At 70.6% G+C, this 12,436-nt stretch overlaps 1 protein-coding gene across 1 annotated transcript in view; it reads left to right on the top strand.

The window, feature by feature from the left end:
• The window catches only part of KCNQ1 (potassium voltage-gated channel subfamily Q member 1), a 212,620-nt gene that overhangs the window by 2,291 nt on the left and 197,893 nt on the right, over nt 1–12,436 (top strand). The window lies entirely within an intron of this gene.

The following is a 12,436-nucleotide window of genomic DNA, read 5'->3' as shown; positions in this document are numbered from 1 at the left end:
GCCCCTGCCCGGCCTCCGTCCGCGGGGCGGGTGGGGGTGGGGGCTGGAAGGGGATGCTCCCCAGGTGGCCGTGTTTCGGCTCCCTGGGCCCCCGGCGTGCGGGCCCCGGGAGCGCACGCCTGCAGAGGTTCCCCATATGGGGGTGGGCCCTGGCCCAGCAGGTGTCCCTCACTCCCCCCCACCCCGACGTCTCCGGGAGGTCAGCCAGGCCCCACACGTGCTTCAGGGAGCGGGGATTGCGGGGTGCCCTGGGGCTGAGCCCCGTGACCGGGGGTGCGTAGGTGGCAGCCTCACGGCCTCAGCGTTCCAGGAGTCTTTCTGAGCTTCGCCCCCGAGACAGTGGCGGGGAAAGGGCTGGCTGTGTCCTTGGTGGGGGTGGGGCCACGTGCCACCTGGGCCTGGCTCAGCTGCCAGGCGAGACGGCCCGGCCTGGCCTTGAGGCCTCAGACGTGTGCGTGCGTGTGTGTGTGTGGGGGGGGGGGGGTTGGGGTGGGAGCCGAGGGCTGGGCGCCCGCTCCCCGGCGTAGTGCGTGAAGCCGGCCAGGATATCCTGTCCCCTCCCGCTCACCGGGGAGCCCCTGCCCCCGCCCGTGCGCGCCTGCCCTGCCCGCCGGGGTCAGGACGTTGCCCACGGGTTTCCTGCCGCCTCGTGCCCTGTCCAGGCACTTGGTACCCCGATGGGGGGTGGAGGGCGCGGGGGTTGCTGGAAGCACCACCCGCTGGGCCTTGGCCGGGGGAGTCCGGTGGGTCGCATTGGGGTGATGCCCGGACTGGAGTGGGAGCCTCGGTTTCCACGGCACCGCGCCCTGGCTGCTGAGCTGCCCGGGCCCCTCCCCCTCCCCGCTCCTGGGGGTGACAGGTGCAGACTCTCCCCAGCTGCTTCTCATCCCCAGCTGCTTCTCATCCCCAGCTGCTTCTCATCCCCGTCTCCAGACGCGGGGCCTGGAGGTGCCCCGTCCTCTGTGACCCAGTGTCCTCCGTGACCCAGTGTCCTCCTGGGGCCCTTCCCGGCCAGCGCCCCTTCCCGGCCAGCGTCCCTGGTGGTTAGGGGATGCTGGGCGAGCCCGTGTGGCTGAGAAGAGGGTCCCAGGGTGAGTGGATGGGCCAGGCTCTCGGGCCCCGTCTGGGAGCCGCCCGTCCCTGCCCTCCCGCCCCTGCTTCTCCCCGGAACCGGCGGGCACGGCGGCGGCACCTTCACAGCGGCGTTAATCATTGATGGTGCTGGAAGCCGGCCCTGGCCGTTCCTCGGGCGGAGCCCGCCCACCTTTCCAAAGGGGAGGCCAGGTCATGGCCACGTGCTCCATGTGGAGGCTCCTGGTGCCCGGTGGGGCCGCCGGCTGCGGTGGGCGGGGTGGGCCCTGCAGACCCTTTGGGGAGCCGACTGGGGGAGGAGTGTGGAGTGCGAGGTGGGCCTGTGGCGGCCGGTAGGGGGGATGGTTTGTTTGTCTGTCCCCATCGTCCCCTTGAGACCACCGCCTGTCCCTCAGACCCCACTTCCCGGGGATGCTGCGAATTCCTCTTGGAGCTTCCCCTGTGCAGCCCCCTGGACCCCGGTCTCACGTTAGCTGTCCCTGCAGAGGCCCCTCCCTGACACTGCCCAGCCCCAGCCCGATGCTTCGGGACAGACCACCGTCCGTGCGTCCAGCGCCGCCGCCTCACGTGGCGGCTGCTGGGGACCACAGGCGTCCCCTCATCCTGCGTCCTCACGTCCTGCAGCCCTCGCTGCTGGGTCCCAGGCGAAGACGACCCAGGGTCTCCCAAACCAGGAGCTGAAGGCAGGCTGGCTGGACGGAGACCCCCCACCCTCTGACCGCTGCCGACTCCCCCAGCCCTAGAGCCCTTCTGTGTGCGGAGACCGCCGGCAGCACAGGGTGGGCGGGGCCTCCTCCACCTCCAGGCTGAGCACAGCCAACGCAGTTCCGAGCCGGAGGGGAGGTTGCTCCCTCCCGGAGGTGCCCCCCGCCGCTGGCAGAGCCCTGGGCACCGTGGGCTTTGGACGCCAGGTCCTGACACATTGGATGGTTTGGTTTCCCGCTCTGCCCTCCTCCTGCTGGTCTCTCATGAACATCCCGGCCACCGCACTCTGGGCTGGGGCATCTCCAAACGGGAGAGAACCTAACGCCTGGGCCGTGGAAACGGCAGGGCCGGCCTCGGGACCGACCGGCGGGGGCAAGCCAGAACGGGACAGGCAGCCCGTGTTGGCGGGAGGGCACAGGACAGGGCAGTCAGAGACACGGGCAGCGGCTCAGGTCGCGGAAGAGACGGGCCGTGGGATGCGCAGCTGAGCGGCCGCGGGGAAGGGGGGCGAGCCAGATCCGCTCCTCGCCTGCGCCCCGGGCTGACATCCGAGGGGGCTGGGAGCCCTCCGGGAAGGGTGGGGCACAGGAGCCAGGGGCCGTGGAGGAGGGGACACCCATGGGGACCCTCCTGGGCCGAGGCAGGACAGCACCGAGCCCAGGCTGAGGGTGGGGCAGTCCGAGTCCTCTCTCCCGGCTGTGCCGTGGTGCCCGCCCGGCCCCACCGAGCAGGGGCCCTGCCCCCCATGGAGGGGAGTTCGGCGTCCATCCGGGTCGCAGCTCACTGCACCACGGCAGTGCCCGGCTCCCGGAGGCGGGGCTCTGGCTGCTGTGGGGCAGGGGCAGGTGCTGCCAAAGGGCAGGTGGGTGAGTAGAAGGGTGGGTAGACGGACAGGTGCAGAAATGATGGGTGGGTGTGTGGATGGGCAGGCAGGCTGGCAGATGGATGGACGAAAGGACGGACGGAGTGACAGATGCCACCCTGTTCTCAGCAGCCACTGGGGACCCTGCCCAGCCGTCCGCTGGGGGTCTGTCGGCGGCGGTGGCTCTGGCCAGCCCTGCCCCCTCTGCGGTTGGGGGGACCACTGGCCTGTGGTCTGTCCTGGTGATGGGGTCTGTCTGCATGTCCTGGGCCAGCGTAGCCGAAGCAGAGACGTAGGAGGTGCCTCAGCGTCTCGGTCTGGACCGTCCAGAGAGCGAGGGAAGCCTCATGGGTTCTGGACACGGGGCGTGTGGGAGGGTCAGTGTGCTGTGCCTGAGGCCGCCGTGTCACAGCACACAAGGCAGACAGGCCTCTGGACCTGAGCGGGGTGGCCGAAGGGGTCAGCGTTGGGGCACCGGTGGCCTGCAGCTTGCTGCCTCCCCCCGATGGCCTCGCTCTGAGCTTTGCTCCTGCCTGGGGGTTTCCCGGCCTCGGCCTCGGCCACTGCAATGTGCTGACCAGTGGCAGCTGTGGTCGGGTGCCAGCCGTCACGGCCCCCTGCCGGGGCGGGGTGGGGCGGCACCTGTGTACGCGGTGGTCCTGCGGGTGCTTCCCGCTCTCTTCCTCCTGTGCACCTGGGTGCGGGGCGGGGAAGAGGGGCGTGCTTCTTCACTTCACTCTTGTGGGGCTCGTGGCCCAGTGGGGTGGCTGCTCCTGGTGACCCCACCTGACCATCCAACGGCTCGGGGCGGCTGGTGGGGTGAAGGGGAGGGTGGGCGTTGCGGGTGCAGACCAGTCGCTGCGGAGGCCGGCAGTGGGGTGGGCAGGAGGGTGGGTGGATGAATGATGGATGGAAGGACAGATGGCCGTTTGCAGGTGCCGGAAGGAGACCCACCCTGGCTGGCGGAGGGGGTACTGGTGGGGCTCTGTGGGGGCTGTGCGGCCTGGCCACCAGTCCAGGTTTCTGCCGAGGCTCCCAACAGCCGTGGAGGGTGTCGGGGGCAGGGGTCCCGCCCTGGTGGGAGCCTCTCGAGCTGCTGGGTGGGGCTGGGCAAGGGGCACGGACGGGGGCAGAGGCAGGGGCCTTTCGGACGGGCCCCAGGGGGCCCTGGTGTGTGTGCCGTCAGCAGGGAATCCCAGCTCCCTGTCCGTGTGCCCTCAGGTGGCCAGCTGACCTCCCCGTATCCCTGGAGAGGCCCGTCTCTGCCTCACGGCGTGGAGACAGAACAGGAGACGGGTGCGGGGGGCTCTGGAAAGCCCCCGCAGCCTGGGAGGCGGGGGCTGCCCCCTGCGTCAGAGGCCGGTCGGCTCAAGGTCCTGTGTGGACTCAAAGAAGGAGAGGCACCTCCCCGGGCACCTCCCTGGGCAGTGCCAGAATGTTCTGGCTGCCCTTGGCACTGGGGGGCTGGGCGGGGCTGGGGGCTGGGTGGCCCAGCTGGCCTGTTCCCCAGGCAGGCCCCTCCCCCTGCGCTCTTATCAAGGCCTCGCTGCCCAGCTCCGGCCGCCTCAAAGTCACGCTGCCCCGGGGGTGCCCACGGGCCTTTCCGCCACTTCCGGGCAGGCCTGGGTGGCGGTTGGTCCCTGGGGGACTCTCGCTCTGGGAGCTCCAAGAGGGGCAGAGCGGGATCTGAAGCTGGGTTGGGGGCACTTGGGGCCTCCCCCCTTCCTGGAACCCCCCTTTCCATCGGCCTGGCAGGGCCCGTCCCGTCTGCACGCCCCAGGGAGCCCGCGGCTGCCCGGGGACTCCCTCTGCTGGGGGTCCCAAAGCCCCTGGTGTCCCGACTTGGCCTGTCTCCGGCCCTGTGGTTCCGATGGGGCCCCTAGTCCTGGGGCCACTTGGAGTGAACCCAGCTCCGTGCTCAGCAAGGGGCCCCTCCCCACTGCGGGCCCCTCCCTGGGGTGGGTTCCAGGAGCAGCTCCTGGGAGGCGATGCTGGCGGTCTCCGTGGCCACCCCTGGGTGCGGGTTCTGGGTGGTAGTTTTTACATGTCTGCTTAATCTGCATTTTCTACCTTAAAAATATTGGTTGAAAATGATAGATGGGTTTTTTTTTTATTAAATAAGAGATGAGATGACCCCAAGGCCACGTCCCCACTGCCCCCCACAGCCCTGGGGTGACTTGTAGCCACTCCCCAGGTGGACTTCCCGAGAGGGCTGAATGCAGTGTGGGGAGCTTGCCCCCGGCCTGGGCCCTGGGCGGCCTGCATCCCGTCCTTGGGGAGACTGGGGCTGGGCAGGTGGTCAGGGCCCCGGTGCGGGGCACCCCAGCTCTCCCAGGGGTCAGGCCCCTCCAGCCCACAGCAGGGCCCTGCTCACTGAGGTCGGGGTCCCTGTGGGTGGGAGGACAGTCGGGCTGACGTGGACGAGGTGGGGGTCCGGTCCACCCAGAGGGGAAGAGCCAGCTCGGGGGGCGGGGGCGGAGGGGACGTGGAACTGTGGGCCCGCTGCCTTCCAAGGCCGAGGCCCTGCGGGAGGGGGTGTGTCCCTGGGAACCCCTCCCCCACCCCCGACGCTGGGCTGGCAGCCAGGGCTGTGGCCCGCACCTGCGTGGCCCTCACCTCTGTGGCACACCTGGGAGCCTCCCTGCGGCCGGCAGCTATCAGGGCAACAGGGCGATGGTGGCTGAACACCCAGCACGCGGCCGCAGGTCCCGGGTCTGCCTGCAGAGACCCCCCCCCCCCCCCTCGGGAAGCTCACTGAAGGCGGGGGGGGGGGGCAGACAGACACTTGCCCCACCAGCCAGGGCTGGCGTCGGACCCCATCACAGGGCGTCAGGGCTCCCTGATTGGCTCTGAGCAGCCCCCACCCCGTGCCGGCCCCTCCCTCTGGTCCTGCACTCACAGTGGGAGCTGGACGAGCTGTGTCCAGGGGGCAGTGGCCCGGGGGGGCCTTCGGGGAGCTGGGGCAGCTGCTCGGGGCAGCTCTGCCCGCAGGCGGCCTGTGCAGACCCCCTCCCAGACCCAGTGAGGGCCTCTGCTTCCGGCCTGACGTGCCCACGGTGGCCAGGCCCGAGCCGGGGTGCTGCCCAGGCACGTCTGAGGCCCGGCCCCCTGCCCCCCGCCGTGGCTCTTCTTGGGGAGCAGCCTGGCCGGGGGCGTCTGAGGAGGCTCTGGAGGAGATGGGCTTGGGCTCCCCATGGCCCCCCGGCGGACCCCACAAGGCGAGGCTGGAGTGCACCTTAGGCAGGCCTGCCCTGCAGCCCGAGGCTCCCTATGTGGGTGGGGACAGCGTGCCCTGAGCCCCCACAGCCCCCAGGGAGGACGGCCCGGCCCCTCACCGCGGCACCTCCCGGGGGCGGGCGGGTCGCCGCCAGCCCTGCAGGTGGTGGCGGGAGCTGAGCCTTACCGGGCGGTTCTGGATTTGGGTGCTTCCTGGCGGCACCTGCCTGGCTCGTAACTCGACCTGCCGTTCCCCAGGGAGCTGGAGGGGTGGAGAGTGGAGGTGGGCACTCCCTCCTGCCCTGGCCGGGAGCCGCTGTCCCCAGGTCACCCCGGGGGATTCAGGAAAGTCCCTGACTCTTCCTGAGGCCTCTCTGCCCAGGACGTGTGGCCGAGGATGGAATGACCCCACGGCCATGACGCCCACCCCCCCCCCCCGGCCCCCACCCCACCCCGGGCCCCCACCCCGGGGTGATTTCCAGCCATCCCCTGGGTGGACTGCCCGAGGGAGCTGAACGCAGTTGGAGACCAGGAGGGGAGCTTGTCCCCAGACTGGGCCCTGGTTGGGCTTGGAGACTGGGGGCGGGGCTCTGCGGGGGGCGGGCGGCCGCTGCTGCAGGAGAGGGCTGAACATGACCTTCCTTGTTCAGACTTGGACCCGCTCCGGCCTCGCTGCCCAGTCCTACCGCTGGGGAAACTGAGGCCTAGATCAGCGAGAGGGTCCTTAAGGGGGCAGGTGACGCTCTGGCCAAGCAGCAGCCTGGACACTCCAGGGCCACAGGCCCCGCCCCTACAGGCCCCGCCCCCAGACCAAGCAGGCCCCGCCCCCAGACCAAGCAGGTCCCCGCTGTGCGGCCCGGCGGCAGGAGGTGGGTTCACAGAGCAGAAGCGGGGAGGAACCCAGGTGCTGGGCGTTGTCCCTCCCGGTCGTGGGGCTGCTGTCCTCAGAGGGACAAGGGGCTGACGTGCTGCTGGCCGTGGGGGCTGCGGCTCCCCGCTCCCTCCACTGTCTTGGAAGAGAGTCCGGACGGCACCCTCGGTGTCTGCCAGGCCTCAGGGGCGCCCACCTCTGCTGTCGGCCTCGCCCAGGGGAATGCACCCTTCCCAGCCCCCGCCACCAGCCGCTGACGACCACCCCCCCACCCCGGAGGCCGGGACACCCTTGGCAGAGTTGGCTGCTGGCAGTGCCCCGGCCCCGGGGTGCTGGCTGGTGTCGTCCGGGGGGAACCCTGCCTGCCCGGCAGAGGGGCAGGGGGCTGCACCCCAGGTGGCAGGCGGGCCTCGTGGTGGCTCCACCCCTCGATGCTTGGGCCGTCCTCTCTGGAAACCAGGACCAGGCGGTTTCGGTGCAGAGCGCAGGGTGCCCTTCTCCGGGCATTCCGTGCCCCGAGGAGCGGGCAGCTCCCCGGCCTCAGCGCCCGCCGGGCACCAGCAGCACCCACTGCGTGCCCCCAGGGGCCGAGTGCGGGGCTCCAGACCCGTCTGGGGAGCACGTGCTGGAGGGTGGAGGGGGACTGGGGGCCTGCCCAGCCTGTCCCTGCGGGTGGCCCTCCAGCCGCCTCGGGGGCTGCCGTCAGGGGGGGCTCGGGCACCGAGAGAGGAAGTGGGGCCACCGAGGAGTTCTGGGCCCCGTGGGGACAGCTGTGCCATCCCAGCACTGTGTCCAGCTCCAGGCCCGGGCCCCTGGGGTGTGCTTGGAGTCCTGGGCCGGTGGCAGTAGGGCCTGGGGGTCCGTGCTGAGGCCCAGGAGGGACCCAGCCCTCGTTGCCCCTGCTCTGGGCCCACAGTCCTACGTGGACATGGGGCCCGGCCCAGGTAAGCCTTGCCTTGCAGGCACGCCAGCCACCCGCCTGGGGGGACTGGTCTGCACCCAGGAGTGCCCAGCGGCAAGGGAGGCCCTGCGGCCCTGCCCCACGACCCTGTGTCTTGCCCTGGCCCTTTGCACTCACACCAGCCCCGACCCCTCTGCCCTCCTGTGCCTGCTGCCGCCAGTCTGCAGGTCAAGGCCCCCTCCCTCCCAGGGAGCCCACTGAGCTCCAGCGCTGTGGTCGGCAAGGCCCAAGGGTCCGAGGGTCCCTGGCCGCCAGCTTGGGGCTGGCAGAGGTGGGGGGCCAGGCCTCCAGGCGCCAGCACCCAGTCCCTGCTCTGCACGCCCGTGGACCCCCCACCCTCCCAGCACCTGCCCACCTGCAGGCCCCTCAGGGGTGCGGGAGCCCGAGGGGGACTCCCAGAAAGCATATGGGTGACTGGGGCCCTCCAGCCAGGCAGGAAGCGACCTGTGGTGAGGGGGGCCTTGCTGGGCCTCCGCAGGGGGCAGTGGGTTTATCTCTCTGCGGCACCTTGGGGTCCAGCGGGAGGCGGGGTCTGGAGGAGGTCAGGACTGGCCTTGACCGTCTGCTCTGTTCCCCCTCCCCCTGCCCCAGATCAGCCGGGTGGGCGGGGGTGGGCTCTTCCCCCTGGCCTGACAAGGCTCTCGCAGGGGCTGGGGTGTGGCCCGGAGGGTCCCCGATGAACCACAGGAGGCAGATGAGTGTGACACGGAGCGCTGGGGCCCTGCAGACAGCACGGGGGACAGCTGGCCTTGGTGCTGCAGGACGGAGCAGGGGTGCCTGCAGCTGGGCGCCCACCCCCCAGGCACCAGGGCCCCCACTCGCCGCTCAGAGGGAGTCCTGTAGGAGCAGCCCCTCCTCTGAGAGGCCGTCCCCTCGCAGGGGCAGCGCTGTGTCCTCGGTCCCTGTGCCGGCCCCCCTCCCGCCGGCCTGCCTCCCCCTCCTGCAGGCCACACCCCTCGCTGGCTGAGGGCTGCGGTCTGTCCGTCCGGGCTCTGGTCCTTCCTCATCGCTGCTGCTGCTGCTCAGGGGGCCTCTCGCCGGCCGCGCCTGGTTGGTCGGTTGTGTTCTTGCGCCCAGTGCCCCGTGGGTGCAGGGGGCTGTACCTGCCTTGCCACCCCCCCCGCCCCCCGCTCCCCGCTCGTTTGAGGAGTGACTGGGATAGCGCCGTGAGCATGGCGGGGTCCCATACTGTCCCCAGGGCATTGGGAGGACACCCTGACCTTCCCGGGGCCCCCACGGTATGGGGGGCTCATAGCTGTGGGCCAACATTCAACCCCAGGACCCCCCAATCACTGGGGCACCCAGGAGGGCAGGAAGAGAAGGGTTCTGGGTGAGGGGGTGGGGGGGGCAGCCAAGGCCTCTGTCGTTTGGGAGAAGAGATTCCTGACCCCCTCCCCCCTCCAGCCCCTCCCCCCGGCTTGGTGCCCAGGGGAGCACCCTCTAGGCAGAGTGAGGCCCAGGGGGTTCCCCACCCCGGGGGCTCCCGCCCACGGGCCTGACTCACTGCGGTCAAACCTCCGGAAGGCTCTGCCTGCAGCCGGGGGCCGGCTGGCAGAGGCCGAGGGGAGCAGGACGCTCGCTGGGGCTGCGGCCAGGGCAGGCCTGCTCGTCCTTCCTCCTGCAGCACTGAGCCGGCCCCCGGGTGGGACGCGCTGGCGGGGGCGGGGGTCCGCCTGGGAGCCTGGTGGGCACCCCCCCCCCACACACACACACACACATTGAGAGCTCTCCCGTGACCCTGCCTGTCAGAGACACCCCGCCCGACAGCAGGGCAAACCGGGCTCCAGCTCCCGGGCCCCACAGTAGTGGTGGGTGGGCAGTGGGTGCTGCCGGGCATCTGACCTCCGTGTCCCCGGTAGGGACTCGGGCTGTGGCCCTGGGAGGGCAGGCAGCCGGGCTGAGCCCTCTGAAATGTTTATGCCTCCACACCTCGGCCGGCGCGGCCCCTTCCCCGCCCAGGAGGGAGCACAGGGGGAGGGAGCTGCACTGGGTGGCCGCCCTGTGTTCTCGGGGGCTTCCCGCAGCCGGCGGGCTCCGGTCCGGTGCTCAGAAGGGGGTGCAGGCGGCCTGGACGGACCGCTCTAGTCTGCCTGCAGGCCAGACCCTGGATGCTTGGCCGGTGCTTGGTTCGGACTCGCCCGCGGGAGCCTCTCCACCGGCCTGCAGCAGCCTCCTTCGCAGACGGGAAACTGAGGCACGGGGCACCCAGCTAGTGAGGGGCGGAGCGGTGCACAGGCGTCAGACTCAGGGACCGCCCGTGTGTGTGTGTGTGTGTGTGTGTGTGTGTGTGTGTATGTGTCTATGCGGGGGTCTGCCTTGCCTCACACGTGCTTTGCTGTCGTCAAACACACGCAACACACAATGTGCCGTGTCACCATCTCGGAGCGTGCTCGGAGCCCTTCCCGAGCGCCCATACCCCACAGACAGGACGCCCCACACCCGCCCCGGGCACCCAGGGTCCACGCTCTGCCTCTCGAGTCTCCAGTCTAGGATTCATGTCCGTGGGCCCTCACAGCGCGGGGACCCTGACACGGGCTCCTTTCGGTGGCAGCAGGCGGCTGGACCTCGTTGCCTCTGAGCCGATACTGCCCACCTGGCCCTGTTCTGAGGGTCCACTCGTCCGTCCTGGGCCCCCGGCCGCCCCCGCCCCCGGGCTCTCGCGAGCTGCGGCGCTGTGAACACACGGCGAGGCTTTTGTTTGGGCACCTGCTTGTCGTCCCCAGTGTCCGTGCCCGGGGTGACTGTGGGCCAGGTGGCTGCCGCCGGGTGGCCCGGGCCCTCCCCTCGGCAGAGCCCTCACCTGCGGGCCCTCCCCCACCGATCCTAGTTTGGGTCGTGTCTGCACCCCCGTCCTGCCTGCCCCCCCCACACCCCCCCCCCTCAGGCCCTGGATGAAGTCCCTTCCGCCGCCCCTCCCTGCCCACTGTAACCCTGTCCCATGGCACCCAGGCTCTCCCAGGGCCCAGTCCCTCCCTCTTCCACCTGGAGCACCCCCTCTGTCTGCAATGGCAGCCGGGCCCCAGGCTCCAGTTCCCACCTGCGCTGAGCGACAGCCACCCTGTGGTCCCACGGCCGCAGGCAGGGGCCGGCCGTACTGCAGACAGGGCCCTGCTGGGGGGGAACCTGCCCCTCCTTCCTCCTCCCTCCCTGCCCCCTCCCCCCCCCACACACCGGCGCTGCCCAGCACAGACCCGATGTGCAAGGCTGCGCACAGCGCCAGCCCTCGACGGGCAGGCTGCCTGCGCCGCCTCCCCGCAGAGATGCAGAGCAGGGGCCGCAGACCCACACGCACACCGGCAGCAAGGGAGACTGGGACGGGGCAGCGATCTCACACACCCACAGGCGCATCGGCGTGACCACACGCGTGACCACACGTGTGATGGAATCAAGGCCTCGTGGGCACCCCGACGGCCGTGTGTCTGGGGTGGACGGGGCTCCCCAACCTGTGTGGCCTCAGTGGCGGTCACACGTGGAGAAGGGTGGCTGCCATGTGTCCCTGCGCACGGTGGCCGCAGCCACATCCTCGCAGGAACAGGCACCTTCCCCCCGTGTGACAGACCGATTGCAAGCCAAGTGTCCCTGCCCAGGGACAAAGCCCATAGACGGACACCTGACCCCACCGGCTCGGTCAGTGGTGAGACCGCCGGGGGTGGGGTGTCCCTGTGGTCCTGCCGGAGACACGGACCTGAGTGTCTCGTGCAGGAGCACCAGCAAAGGCCACAGGGAAGGTCACGCAGGAAGGGACCAGCCGAGTGCTTCAGGAACGGCAAGGCCAGTGCGTTCGCCGGGGCGGCTCAGTGGGTTGGAGCATCGTCCCGGAACTGAAGGGTCTCGCAGGTTCGGTCCCCGGTCCCGGCGGTTAGGGGAGGCAACCGATGGATGCTTCTCTCCCCACGAAAAGCAATGGGGGAAACTGTCAAGGTCAGCCAACGTAAAGGAAGTCTAAGGAGCAGCTCAGGAGGAAGGGACCGCGGCCGGGGAGGACGGTGCAGGCGGGCTCGCTCCCTCCGGGAAGGGCACGCCACCACTGCTGGGTCCGGGCTGTGTGCTGGGGTCGGGGTGCCACGTCCCGTCAGCGTGAAGGGTCCCCGCTTTGGCAGCTGTCCTGTGCTTGTGGAGAGAATGTCCTGGTGCCAGGGGAACGTGTGTGTGTGGGCATACTTGGCAGGAGCAGGCACGCCGTCCCCGAGCTGCTGTGGGTGGGCGAGGGCGAGGGTGGGGGGTCAGGGAGGGTTGGGGGGTGGGCTGGAGGGCGGTGGGAGTTCCCAGTGCTGCTCCTGCAGCTGTTCGGCTCGGCGGCGGCTCGGCCAGCACGTAACCCACGGAAGGAGCGACCACGGCCACTTTCGCTTCCTGCCCGGCCGCGGGCGTGGGCGCCCAGTGGGTGGGAATCCCGGGCTGACAGAGCGTTCCTGTGTCCTAGCCACGGAGAGGACATGTGGCTCTTCGGCGCCGACTCTCTGGCTGGCCCCTATGTCCAGGAGGTTCCTCGTCCCGACTGTGAAACTCAAGAAACGTCGGGCTCTGTCCCCGCAGCCCACTCACCCCCTGCCCTCGGCCCCCACCGTTCTGCTTCCTGTCACCCAGCACAGCGTCCCCAGGGCTCAGCCCTGGTGTGGCGGCAGTGGGCGGCAGGGCGGTCTCCCTTGCCAAGGCCGAGTGGCAGTCCGTGGTCTGCATGCTCTCCGGCCACCCCCAGCTCGGCGCCGGGGCTGCTGCCGCCTCCGGC

The sequence above is a fragment of the Phyllostomus discolor genome, chromosome 6, assembly GCF_004126475.2.
Source record: "Phyllostomus discolor isolate MPI-MPIP mPhyDis1 chromosome 6, mPhyDis1.pri.v3, whole genome shotgun sequence".
NCBI lineage: Eukaryota > Metazoa > Chordata > Mammalia > Chiroptera > Phyllostomidae > Phyllostomus > Phyllostomus discolor.
Note: the sequence above shows the minus strand (reverse complement) of the source record. Positions and strands in the feature narration are given on the sequence as shown.